This window comes from Dermacentor andersoni, chromosome 1, assembly GCF_023375885.2.
Source record: "Dermacentor andersoni chromosome 1, qqDerAnde1_hic_scaffold, whole genome shotgun sequence".
NCBI classification, from domain to species: domain Eukaryota; kingdom Metazoa; phylum Arthropoda; class Arachnida; order Ixodida; family Ixodidae; genus Dermacentor; species Dermacentor andersoni.
This window is the reverse complement of record NC_092814.1, coordinates 410,819,348-410,831,609: the sequence shown is the minus strand read 5'-3', so window position 1 is coordinate 410,831,609 and position 12,262 is coordinate 410,819,348.

Below are 12,262 nucleotides of genomic sequence, written 5' to 3'. Positions count from 1 at the left end.
ACGTCCATATTTCAGGACAGCGTTGTATGTCTTGACGCACGTAACTAGTTGCCTAAATTCGACAAAAAAAAAACATGAGTTGAAAGAGTGACTTGAGAAGCATAGCACCAATGCGCCCAGTAATCTTGAAGTAGTTAAAATGGCGACAAGGAGTCTGGGTGCAATGTAACTGGAAGGCAGTGGCATGGTGTTTCAAGGGAAGGTGGCCGCAGTAGCTCAACGTAGGTGTGGTTACGGCAGCATACAGAAATGGCGATAACCTTTGTGGCTGAGACGCCGAAAAAGGTGTACTGACGTCTGGGACTTTGGAATGTGTTGGTGAGGGTGTTTCAAAAAACATATAATAAAAAACCGACAAAAAAGGAGAAAGGAGAGGGGGGAACGGAAACCGGTACAACAGATAAGAAGGTGACGTGCGCAGAAGCGGGCGGGGGCAGGTGTATATGGGAAAAGGGGGACGTACAGTTGATATAAACGTATAAACATGAAACAGTATATTAAATTAAGTAGTAGGCAGATGAGGTTAAGAATTAAGGTTAGCTGGTGGCATAATGTGTTTTGTGTCTTGGTTGATGATATGAGACTTTCAGATTTAAGTTACCGCTTTTAAAGATTCTAAGTTGCTCGCGCATTGACCGTCTGAACAGCTCTTCTAATGCCACAAAAAACATGCCGCCAATGACACCCCTGAATGCTCCCTAACCTCTCGCTTCCCCAACGCCCTCCCATGCCCCCCTTCCTTTCATTTTTTTCTGGTTCTTCCTTCTTTTTCTCTAGGTGTCTCACCCCCCCCCCCCCCCCCCCGAGTTTTTTCTCTCCTTTCTTTGCTTCCCGCCTTCCCACTGTCCCGCTCTTGTCCCCTCGTCTTGGGAACGACGCTCACAGACGTCAGGCGACAGCGCTCATTACCTCTGAAGTCTGTCCTTTTAAAACCAACCGCCACCGAAAAAATTGCACGTAACGTCCCTGCGCTAACCCTATAAAACTAACATGCCGAGGATGACGAGGCCGCCTTTGATGAAGAAAAGTCCCCCTATCGAAACATTGGCCAGCCTTTCTGAGGCACCTTATCCCTGTTTACAAACTTTATACTACGCTAAGTACTTGAAATGGACTTGACCACAAATCGTGGCAGTGGAAATAGACGAACATGGAAGGCGCAGCGCCAGTCACGCGGCCAAGACACACGGGAGAATGGAGGGAGTCTTCTATCCTCCATGAAAGGCAGCAACTGAAGCAGAACTCAGCCTGGCAACAGAACGCCACCCCGTTACTCCACCCACCTTGCACAAAGCTTCCGAAAGATGGCGCTGGGTATCAAGCGGGCAACTTGAGGAGGGGCCGTAACATACCGCTTCTCAAATCATGGCTCATATATAGCAAGCCATTGCTCTCACAAGTGCTACCGCTCTATCACCTGAAGTGATACGTATGTCCGACTGCATATACTCCAAATAAACGACTGCACGTACTCCAAATAAATGGCGCATTCACAATTGCATGGCGTTCTTTTGTTGTTTTAAACAAAATATTGCTTTGTAGATGATGTAGAATCACATAACATAGTTCTGGGGCTTGCAGTCTATATGACACTATTGTCGTAATCGCTGCATGCAATTGTGTAACTTCAGCTAAAATCGTTTTTTAACTGTAGAAGAAGTGACATTTGAGCAAGTTGGTACTGGTTGAACATCTTGAAAGGCAGCACAAGACGACAGAAACAGAAAGCAGGGGCGCTATAACGTAAAACTATTCCAATATGTTTCTATTCCACTCTCCTGACGTCAAATGTACGTAAACGCTGACGCAAGGAGCGGGTGGTAACGCGCAGTGTTGCCTTAATAGCCCAATCAAGCGCTCTCCTCGTTTATAGGAGGTCACTTTTGTTTACTTTCAAAACGAATAACATTGTCTACATTGTGCGATTTTTCTTATCTAATTGGCTGACAATAGGCGAGGAGCACGCTCAAGGAGCACGGTTTATCGAGCACGCTCAATAAACCAGTTGGAAGTCAGCGCTCTGTTCCTTTATCTGGCCGGCTCGGCTTGTTTCTTCCTTTGTATGTAACATACAATTATAAATGTTACACAAGTGATAACCGTTGTTTGCTGCTGCTACCGGACCCTCTGAATTGTACTGCCATTTTGATACAGTTGGTGCATTGCCTAAAAATGTCATTGCTGTTACTTTGCGGTGACGTTGAGAGCAATCCTGGTCCAAACGTGGACGAAATGCTGTCGCAACTGCTGGCTGGGCAGGCTCGCATTAGCCAAGATATAGCTAGCCTATCTGAAACGGTTGCGTCATTTGATAGTCGTCTAAAGAATGTTGAGGGAATGGCGGCGACTATTTCAAACATAGCACCACGTGTAAGCGAACTCGAGCACACCGTCGGTGCGCTTCAAAAACTAGTAGGCAAGCTAGATCGTCAGAACGATGAGTTAGAAAATAGGCTCCGTAAAAAGAATTTGGTTATTCATGGCTTGCGTGAAAAGCCTTCCGAGTCGGCTGATGATCTGCTTAAATCTGTATTGGAACTCGTATCAGTTAAACTCGGTGTAAAATGCGACGACATAGAGCGTTGCCACAGGCTTGGAGCTGAAAGAAAGGATAAACCTCGGCCGGTAATCATTAAATTACTGGATTTCAGAACAAAGGTTACTATCTTGAAAAACGCCCGGAAACTTAAGGGAACTAGTATATATATAAACGAGGACTACTCCGCACGGGTACGGACGGCACGTAGAGCGCTGCGGCAGAACTCGCAAGATATGCGCAAGAATGCTGGTAAATTTAGACTTAAACACGACACACGATTGACGGTGTTCGTTACGTGTGGGACACTGATAAGAATGTCATTGTTAAGGCTTCAGCGCGTTCGCCTTCAACTGTGTCAGCCTCTGTGCCTTCGGCTCCCGTGAAATCGGCTTCTGCAAAAGCGACTGGCAAGAATACAGCTTCGGCTCGTGTTGACTGACGCTGCGATCAGAATATAACTGTCCTCAATGTAAATGCGAGGAGTGTACTCAACAAAGTTGAAGCTCTCAATTGTTTGGTGGAAAGCCAGAACCCAACAATTGTCTGTCTTACTGAGACTTGATTAAATGAATCTGTTATTGATATCGAAATCTTGCCTCCTGGTTATGCACTTCTTCGGAAGGACAGACATGTTGGCCGTGGTGGTGGTGTGGCAATTCCCATTAAAACAAGTCTTAAATTTTCTTTATTACCTGCACTTCCTGGCATTGAGGCTATTTGGTGCAAAGTATACAGCAGAGGTGTTGTAATAGTTGTTGGTGTTATTTATCGCCCTCCGAACTCCGACGATATTTTTCCTGCTGTCAATGAGTACCTTATTAGTAACAAGTTGTGCGGTTGCAAATTATTGTTAGCTGGGGATTTCAATCTCCCATGCATTAACAGGAGCACACTTATCCCAACTGGCCGTGATAAGGCGCTTTGCGCTTCCCTGATCGACCTGGTTATTTCATTTCGGTTAACTCAACTTGTGGATTTTGTAACGCGCGAAAACTCAATATTAGACCTTATATTTGTGAACCAACCATTCTTATCACACGGAGTTAAATGTGAAGTCACTGAAGGCTTATCTGACCATAAAGCTGTTGAAATTGCCTTGAACTTAGTGTGCCCTCGACTAAGACCTCAATTCACAACCATTTTTGACTTTTCTAAAGCTGACGATACTTCCGTACTTGACACTTTAGCCTCAACTTTTGATGACTTCCAATGCTGTAGTGAACTTTACAATGTAGACACGCTGCTCCTTAAATTTTGTGACATTGTCCATGAATGTCGGTCAAAGTACGTGCCCCAAAAATGTATTAAACGGAACCGAAGACACCCTTGGTATAATAGAGAAATAATTCAGCTCACTCGTCGCATTAAGCGGCTACGTAAGCAAAGCCATTCCGAGTGTAAGGACAATACTTCTTTATTCAACACGTTGAAGTCTCAATTAAGAGCGAAAATGCAAGAGGCTAAGAACTTTTACTTTAATAATATATTGGCTACATTTATGAAAAAAAAATCCATCTTGGTTCTGGAGATCAATTAGTCCTGCAGCTTCTGTACCTTCTTCCTTTATTCTTAATGACCAATCCTGCTCCCAATCTGAAACTATAGCCAATGCCTTCAACAACTTCTTCAAATCTGTTTTTTCTACCGATAATGGCACCAATCCCCCATTTTCCGCGCACCTCAATCTGCCCTCTCTTCCAAATCTTGATGTTTCCTCCTCCGGAGTACATAACCTCATATTAAAACTTGATGTAACGAAAAGCCCAGGCCCAGACGGCATTCCAAATATGTTCCTAAAGAGGTACTGGGAATGGTGCGCAAACTATCTGACTATAGTATTTAAAAAATCAATAGGCTCTACAACAGTTCCCCGGCTGTGGAAATTGGCTAACGTCGTGCCCGTATTCAAGTCCGGAAACAAACAAATAATACGAAATTATAGGCCAATATCTTTACTTTCCACCAGCTCTAAACTCTTGGAGCACATTATTCACAAGCACATTGTGGAATATCTAAATGCAAACAATATTCTTTCCCGATCGCAGCACGGTTTTCGTGCTGGCTATTCCACTGTTACGCAGTTGCTTGAATTTACACACGACATTGCCTCTTCCCTTAACAGCCGAGGACAGCTTGATGCCATATTTATTGACTATTCTAAAGCCTTCGATTTGGTTTGCCATGCTAAGCTTTTAGTTAAACTTCGTACATTTTTTGGTGACAGCAAGCTGGTTGATTGGATAGCTGATTACTTACGGTCGCGCTCTCAATTTGTTACGTTTAACCGCGCGAAGTCGTCAGAGGTACAGAATACATCTGGGGTGCCGCAAGGATCGGTGCTGGGGCCGCTTTCGTTCATTATTTTCATAAATGACGTAGCAGAAATCATTGGAGATACTCAAGTTAAACTTGGAATGTATGCAGACGACTGCGTTATCTACAACACCATCTCTGATGCTCATGATCAGGTTATGCTAAATAACGTTTTTTCATTGTTTTGTAACTGGAGTGAAACCTGGCAAATGTCTATTAACTTAAAAAAGACTGTAGCTATGACCTTTTCAAACAAGAAACAGCCCCTTTCTTTTACTTATACTAATGACGGAGTCAGTCTAACACATGTTAAGGAGTTTAAATACCTCGGTGTGACTGTAACATCAAATTTAAAATGGCGCAAGCATGTTGAAATAATCTGCAATAAGGCTCGTCGAAAACTTTGGTATCTCCAACGCACGTTAAGTAACTCAACAAGAGAATGCAAATTGACTGCATACAAAACTTTGGTTAGGCCCATACTAGAATGTGCATCGGTTGTTTGGTCACCTCACCTCAAGCACGACATAGCTATGTTAGAATCTGTCAAAAAAAAAGCAATCAGGTTCATTTTTCGTCGCTATAACCGGCAATTCTCACCTACTTCGCATGCGCACGTTTTAACGCTGCAATCTCTCGAACATCGGCGTACTTCTGATCGCGTTATCCTTCTTCATAAGATAGTTCACACTGGCTTGAGTGTTCTGGCGCCGATTTCTTTTGTTGCAGCTTCTGCACGCTGTACTCGACGATCTGATCCCCTGAACATTGTGCCCTTCAGGTCGAATCTTGATTCTTTTAAGTTTTCCTTCTTTCCGCGGACGGTGGAGTTATGGAATAAACTTGATGGGTCTCTGCGCAGACTCGGTACTCAGGATTTTGAAAATGAATTGCGTAATTATGCATTCTGTTAATGTTTTCTTGTATTCTGGTGAATTTTGTTGAAAGTATTTGTAATTGTATTTTTTTTATTCTGTACTCACTCCTGCTATGTCTCAGAAACTGAGACAGCAGTATTTGTAAATACAAAAAAAAAATCTAGGACTCAGTTGTGTCCCAAGTGCTGGAGGCTGCCTCAAACGGTGAAGTTCATAAACTGCCGAAAGAACAGTTTTCATAGTGCCGGAAACTGGGGACGGTGGAGCGCAGGAAGGGTGCCTTGTTAGAGGCTCCCGGATAGCAACTTCAACAAAGGCGAGAAATTACCTTCTTAAACTCGCACCTGTAAACCACCGTGCAATGGTGGCCATGAAGGCATGAGCACGAAGGTACGTTTGGTGGCCAAGCATCATTGACGCATATATTGAACGGCTCACTAGAAACTGTGAAACTTGTTGTCAATACCAAAAGGCACGAGCCAGGGCACCAGTGGCCAAATTGGATCGCACAAGAACGCCTTGGGACACATGTCACGCAGACTTCGTTGGTCCCGTAGAAGGCAGAATGCTGCCAACTGATGTGCATGCATACAGCATATGGCTAGAAGTGTGCTCCATACGCAATACAGTCTGCCACATTGATTGTGGAATTCCGAAACATTTCCGCAGCTTTTGAGCTCCCCAAGAAGCTTGTGACTGACCATCTTTCGTTTCAGTAGAAGTGGAGAGCTTCCGAGAGAAGAATGGGGTGACCCATGTAACAAGCGCACCGTATCATCGTACAACGAATGGCCAAGCAGAAATGATGGTTTTTGAAACAAAACGAGCTTTAGCCGAAAGCAAGGACAGAACATTCGCGTGTAGGCTGGCCCAGTTTTGCTAAAGCAACGCACCATCATCTGCACATCAACGGGCCTAATACCAGCTGCACTTGTGTTCGAGCGTGAGCTGGATACAGCTCTCACGTACATTCAGCCCGAAGCAAAAGCGAACAAAACCCACACCAACTGCAACAGGGACACAAAGTCGAGAGTACTCACTGTCGGACAAGCAGTTTTCTTTCGCAACTTCACAGGGAATCCGATCTGGACGGAGGAAACGGTTTTGCAAAAGCTAGGTCACAGATCGTGGCTCATTAAAGGCCCTAACAGGTTAGTGCGATGAAAATGTGACCACATCAAGCCCGGCGCTTTCAGACACCCCACAGAAGATTCGGTGGCACAAGATCAGGGCTGTACGCTAACTGCGAGCAGGGTCCCGCTCCCATTTATGCTTGGGATAAAAGCAGATAACTCCACGTCATCAGAGGCCACTCTCTCACGAACGCTGGAGCCTTCGCTATTATCGGTAACCAAACCAGAGATTGGCACTGCCCCTGAGACCGTGCCAAACACGATAGCAGAGTCATGCCCACAGCGGCAATGACGCCCTCCGGATCGCTATGGCGACTCCATCCGAGAAGGGAGGAAATAGTTGTGTGCAAGCGACGCACTACCGCTCCTCCGCTGGACGAAGCACCAGTGCTTCCTCCAGCGGAAGGAACAGGAAGTGACCCCAGCTCGAGTCTTGTTCCAAGAATTCTCCATCACCCCCAGCATCTCGGCCACTGGACAGGGACCGAGAGTTTGCCCACCTCGAACACATGCGGCAATTCTCTGCGTCTTTTGCAGAAAATAAACTCGGTCTCTTTTCTGCCACCAACCGATGAGCATTCCTTTCACAGATAGGGCCCGACCTTCTCCGTAACAGCTTGCAAGAACGCGCATACACGAACACACAGGTTACTCTAAGCCCCTGAGCAAGGGATCTGTCGCAGCAACAGCGTAGCACGCTGTAGCGCCACAGTGTTATCTATTAACATACTCCTATACAGATAGTTCTATTATCACAGAATACATCTGTGTTGATTGACAAATCACCTCATCACCGAGCACGCCTGTGAACCATCAACAGTGGCTTGGTGATTTAGTTGCACTTTGCTGCTGAGGTCTCTTTAGTAGCTGTCAATAGTGAGCCTACAATTTATTACATGATGCACAATGGCATCGCACTTCGGAACATTAATGTAACACCGAATGAAACTACAGGAGCGCTGTGCGGCACACACACACACAGAGCTAGTATATGCTCTTTCATTTTTTTTATTCTATTCTACTTATGTTACGTCATTGTTTCAAAGTGCACTGCCATATTACGTCATGACTAACCGACGAGCCCCCCCAGTACGTCTTAAGCAATTGATTACAATTCATCATCATCATCATCATCATCAGCAGCAGCAGCAGCAGCCTGGTTACGCCCACTGCAGGGCAATCGCCTCTCCCATACTTCTCCGACTACCCCGGTCATGTACTAATTGTGGCCATGTTGTCCCTGCAAACTTCTAAATCTCCTCCGCCCACTAACTTTCTGCCGTCCCCTGCTACGCTTTCCTTTCCTTGGAATCCAGTACGTAACCCTTAATGACCATTGGTTATCTTCCCTTCTCATTACATGTCCTGCCCATGCCCATCTCTTTTTCTTGATTACAACTAAGATGTCATTAACTCGCGTTTGTTCCCTCACCCAATCTGCTCTTTTCTTATCCCTTAACGTTACACCTATCATTCTTCTTTCCGTAGATCGCTGCGTCGTCCTCAGTTTAAGCAGAACCTTTTTCGTAAGCCTCCAGGTTTCTGCCCCGTACGTGAGTACTGGTAAGACACAGCTGTTATACACTTTTCTCTTGAGGGATAATGGCAACCTGCTGTTCATGATCTGAGAATGCCTGCCAAACGCACCCCACCCATTTTTATTCTTCTGATTATTTTAGTCTCACGATCCGGATCCGCGGTAGCTACATGCCCTAAGTAGATGTATTCCCTTACCACTTCCAGTGTCTCGCTACCTATCGTAAACTGCTGTTCTCTTCGGAGACTGTTAAACATTACTTTAGTTTTCTGCAGATTAATTTTTAGACCGACCCTTCTGCTTTTTCTGTCCAGGTGAGTGAGCATGCATTGCAATTGGTCCGCTGAGTTACAAGGAAGGCAATATCACCAGCGAGTCGCAAGTTACTAAGGTATTCTCCATTAACTATTACCCCCAATTCTTCCCAATGAAGGTCTCTGAATACCTCCTGCAAACTCGCTGTGAATAGCATTGGAGAGATCGTTTCTCCCTGCCTGTCGCCTTTCTTTATTGGGATTTTATTGCTTTCTTTATGCAGGAGTACGGTGGCTGTGGAGCCGCTACAGATATCTTTCAGTATTCTTATTTACGGCTCGTCTACACGCTGATTCTGCAATGCATCCATGACTGCTGAGGTTTCCACTGAATCAAATGCTTTCTCGTAATCAATGAAAACTATATATAAAGGTTAGTTCTATTCAGCACACTTCTCTGTCACCTAATTGACCGTGTGAATATGGTCTATTGTTGAGTAACCTTTACGGAAACCTGCCTGGTGCTTTGGTTGACAGAAGACTAAGGCGTTCCTGATTCTATTTGCGATTACCTTAGAAAATACTTTGTAGGCAACGGACAGTAAGCTGATCGGTCTATAATTTTTCAAGTATTCGGCGTCCCCTTTCTTATGAATTAGGATTGTTTTAGCATTCTTCCAAGATTCCGGTACGCTCGAGGTCATGAGGCATTGCGTATAGAGGGTGGCCAGTTTTTCTAGCGCAATCTGCCCACCATCCTTCAACAAATCTGCTGTTACCTGATGCTTTCCAGCTGCCTTCACCCTTTGCATAGCTCCCAAGGCTTTCTTTACTTCTTCTGGCGTTACTTGTGGGATTTCAAATTCCTCTAGACTATTCTCTCTTCCATTATCGTCGTGGGTGCCACTGGTACTGTACAAATCTATATAGAACTCGTCAGCCACTTGCACAATCTCATCCATATAAGTGATGATATTGCCGGCTTTGTCTCTTAACGCATACATCTGAGTCTTGCCCATTCTTAGTTTCTCCTTCACTGCTTTTAGGCTTCCTCCGTTTCTGAGAGCATGTTCAATTCTAGCCATATTATACTTCCTTATGTCAGCTGTCTTAAGCTTGTTGACTTGGAAAGTTCTGCCAGTTCTATTCTAGCTGAAGGGTTAGAGGCTTTCATACATTGGCGCTTCTTGATCAGATCTTTCGTCTCCTGCGATAGCTTACTGGTATCCTGTCTAACGGAGTTACCACCGACTTCTATTGCACACTCATTAATGATGTCCACAAGATTGTCGTTCATATCTTCAACACTAAGGTCCTCTTCCTGAGTTAAAGTCGATTACCTGTTCTATGGCTTGATCCGGAATTCCTCTATTTTCCCTCTTACCGCTAACTCATTGATCGGCTTCTTATGTACCAGTTTCTGCCGTTCCCTCCTCAAGTCTAAGCTAATTCGAGTTCTTACCATCCTATGGTCACTGCAGCGCACCTTGCCGAGCACGTCCACATCTTGTATGATGCCAGGGTCAGCGCAGAGTATAAGGTATATTTCATTTCTAGTCTCGCCATTCGGGCTCCTCCACCTGTACTTTCGGCTATCCGGCTTGCGGAAGAAGGTATTCATTATCCGCATATTATTCTGTCCTGCAAGCTCTACTAATAACTCTCCCCTGCTATTCCTAGTGCCTATGCCATATTCCCCCACTGCCTTGTCTCCAGCCTGCTTCTTGCCTACATTAGCATTGAAGTCGCCCATCAGTATACTGTATTTTGTTTTCACTCTACCCATCGCCGATTCCACGTCTTCATAGAAGCTTTCGACTTCCTGGTCATCATGACTGGATGTAGGGGCGTAGACCTGTACAACCTCCATTTTGTACCTCTTATTAAGTTTCACAACAAGACCTGCCACCCTCTCGTTAATGCTATAGAATTCCTGTGTGTTACGAGCTATATCCTTATTAATCAGGAACCCGACTCCTAGTTCTCGTCTCTCCGCTGAGCCCCGGTAGCCCAGGACGTGCCCGCTTTTTCGCACTGTATATGCTTCTTTTGTCCTCCTAACTTCACTGAGCACTATTATATCCCATTTACTGCCCTCCAATTCCTCTAATAGCACTACTAGACTCGCCGCTCTTGATAACGTTCTAGCGTTAAACGTTGCCAGGTTCATTTTCTAATGGCGGCCTGTCTGGAAACAGGGATTCTTAGCACCCTCTACGGCGTCGCAGGTCTGACCGCCGCCGTGGTCAGTTGCTTCGGAGCTGCTGGGGACTGAGGGCCGGCGTTTGATTGTGACAGACATAAAAGTGATATGTACATAGCATAGTTACTTCTTCAGGCAGAGATGCTTGTCAGATATGTTTGCATGAAAAGAAATAATAATTCATATGATATGGGCATGGTAGCTCTGCTGGCACGATGAGCTCAAACCCGTTTGTTTTTACCATACAGATTGCCGCCCTACTGCTCACAGCAACAGGATACGACGAAAAGGCCAGCATGTGAAAACCAACTTGACCTATTTTCCAAGGTATCTTGGATCCCAAGTGCCTTCTGCGCCATTCTATCTGGATAAGCACAATCTACAGCACCATTACAGTGCAACGACAACGCTGGATGATGTCACGGACTTCAGCGCCACCACAGCAAGGCTATGGGCACCATCGACCATAAAAGGAGGAGACAGACTTCGACGGGCCACTGGGCATGGTAGCTCTACCGGCACGATGAGCTCAAACCCGTTTGTTTTTGCCATACAGGTGAGCAAACGTTTTGGGAAATGCCTACGATCCAGTGAATTGTGCCTAATTGTGCTGCCATGCCCAAGGCTACTTTCAAATTTGTTGTGTGACTTTTGCGTGCATGTTTATTAATTGCTGCTTATAGCAGGGGATGTCGAAAGTAACCCTGGGCCTAAGTATGACCAGTTTTCCAAACAGCTAAAACAAATTGCAGGCGACCTTCATATTATTAAGGAAGAACGTCTACCATCCATCGACTTAAAGCTTGACAGCCTAAGCCATCTCGATACCGAGGTTTCTACATGCATGGAACAAATTAATAGCCTCCAGAAAGCACTAATATCGCTTGAACTAAATGTGGACGATCTTGAAAATCGTTCCAGAAGATCAAATTTATTTTTTTACGGTTTTCCCGAGGAAGCTAAGGAAAACGAGGGCTCACTTCAACACAAAGTGCACGAAAACATTCTTAAAAGTGTGCTCAAAGTCGAAGACGTAACGATTGAAAGGATTCACAGATTGGGCAGACCAGCTGCTAAAAAAACCAGACCGGTTATCTTGAAGCTCCTGGACTAGCGCGACAAATCACAATTCCTAAGCAACTGTTATAATCTGAAGGGGAGCAGTTTTTCAATCGGCGAAGATTTTTCATGGCGTGTAACAAATATCAGGAAAAAACTATGGAACTACGCGAAAACTAGAAAAAAATCTGGGGACAAGGTATGGCTGGTCTACGACAAACTGCCTACCAATGATGACCTCTACCGATGGGATGACTAAACAAATGGTGTGGCCCTAATCCAACAACCACATTCAGCTACCTCGAGCAAAAAAAAAAAAAAAAAAAAAACAGGAAGCAGAAAGGCA